Below are 1,955 nucleotides of genomic sequence, written 5' to 3'. Positions count from 1 at the left end.
ACGCCCTCAGCCTGGCCACGCCCCGGTCCCCTCCCCCCCAAACTTTCCCGGTTGGGCTCTCTTCTCTGTCCTCTATACGGTCCGCCCCCGTGTCCAGGCTGCAAGAAAGCAAAGGGAGCGCCTCCTGCTGCCAAGTCGGCCCTGTTCCCTGTCGCGGGTGAGACGGAAGGCAAACCGAGAGCCCCAACTTTCCCGGCAAAACCAACGTCCAGGACAGTAGAGCCGAGACCCAGCCAAGAGGGCGACCCATGTCCACAGGTGGGGCCTCCCCGGAGCAGGGAAGGGACCTCCGGAAAGGAGGTCCACAGACGCGCACACGCGCGCAGAGCTCGCACACACGCGCGCACACGCAGTGTTCGCACACACTCGCGCACACACAGAACCCCGCTCCGAGGGGAGGAAGAGGGCCCCCGCCCCAGCTCCTGCACGCGGGCCTGTGGCTGGCACACGGGAGGGAAAGTGGAGCCGCAAAAGAAGCAGACAATAGGAGATGCGTGAAAGTTATTAAACAAAGGAATAGCGCGCTCCCAGCCCATCCACCGCTTTTGCATTCCCAGCGCCTGGCGTACAGGTGGTACTGAGTGAAGTCCCTGTGGGTCCCAACTGCCAACCACGGAGGAGAGGTTGCCTGCAGCTGGACCGATTGGGAGGGAGGCTGTGTGGTGCTCACTGGGATGGGGGGGACTTGCGCTGCCCTTGGGGTGTCTGGTGAAGAGCCAGAGCTAGGCGGGCACCCTCTTTAACCATTGCAGGGCTGAGAGCCTGTGCGGGGTACTCTGAGGGAGGAAATACATGGGGGTGCGCGACCCGGGGGTCACACGGCTGGGACCTGTTTAGGACACATTATCTCAGACAGGGCTCCTCAGGTTGTGTTTATGCGTAAGTCATTCCAGGCCCCTCCAGCCATGGTCCCAGTCATGGTGGAGCGTTGGGGGTGACCAGGTGACAGCCTGGACGTTGGGAAGTCACCTGGTATCTTTTCAGAGACTTGTGTGAAGTCATGCAGTTCTGCCCCACAAGTCATGAATTCAACCTCCTGGTAGAGAGCAGGGAGAGGCGCAGAGCAAGAACAGCAGGGAAGGCAGGGGTGCAGGGAGGAGGAACGGGCGGGAGCAGCTGTGGTCCCTTGCCCGCCCGTGCCCGCGCCTGAGCTCTGTGTCCCCCCACCTTTTACCACTGGGCTGTCCAGGGAGGCCAGCCTATCTCAAAAACCACAGCTAACTCAAGAGACAGCTCCTGCGGAAGACAGCATCATGCTGGAAACACAGTCATGATCCTCGTACTAAATACAGCTCTGAGCGCACCTTCGTGAATGTCACTTCTGACCCTAGCAGGGTGTCCCTAAGTCCTGGTTAACCCACCTGACGAAAGAAATTTCTCTTAGAAACTTTGACACTTCTGCATAACCAAAAAGCCAAAGTCTAAGCACTAGAGTTGGTTGGAAACCACTTTGTCTTTTGTAAAAGACAGTCATTTCTGTCTCAGCCTTGCCCCAAAGGTTACCACTACCATGACACGGACCTTTTCCTTGTGACCCCAGCTTGTGTTTCCAAGGGATCTTTTCTGGAAGTGTCCCCAAATATCAAAAACCGCTGGCAAACACCCTAGCCTGGCTTCATAAATAGGCCGGCTGCGATCTCACTGTACTCCAGTCCTGGTGTTTTCCCTGCTGCAGAGCAGGGAGACCATTAGAGCAGACGGTGCCAGTCTTCTTTTCATCAGCAGGTTTACCTTTCCTGGCAGTCTTTTTTTTTTTTTTTTTTTTTTTTTTTTTTTGGTCTCTCTGAGACAGGGTTTCACTATGCAGTTCAGTCTGGACTTGAACTCAATTTGTAGCCCAGGCTTGCCTTGAGCTTGTGACAATTGCCCTGCTTCAGCCTCCTGAGTGTTGGAATTAAAGATGTGTACCACATGCTCAGATCTCTTCTTAAGCAATAAATATTCCCCTACAATAC

This window comes from Octodon degus, unplaced genomic scaffold (assembly GCF_000260255.1).
Source record: "Octodon degus isolate 3935 unplaced genomic scaffold, OctDeg1.0 scaffold00020, whole genome shotgun sequence".
Taxonomy (NCBI): Eukaryota; Metazoa; Chordata; class Mammalia; order Rodentia; family Octodontidae; genus Octodon; species Octodon degus.
Note: the sequence above shows the minus strand (reverse complement) of the source record.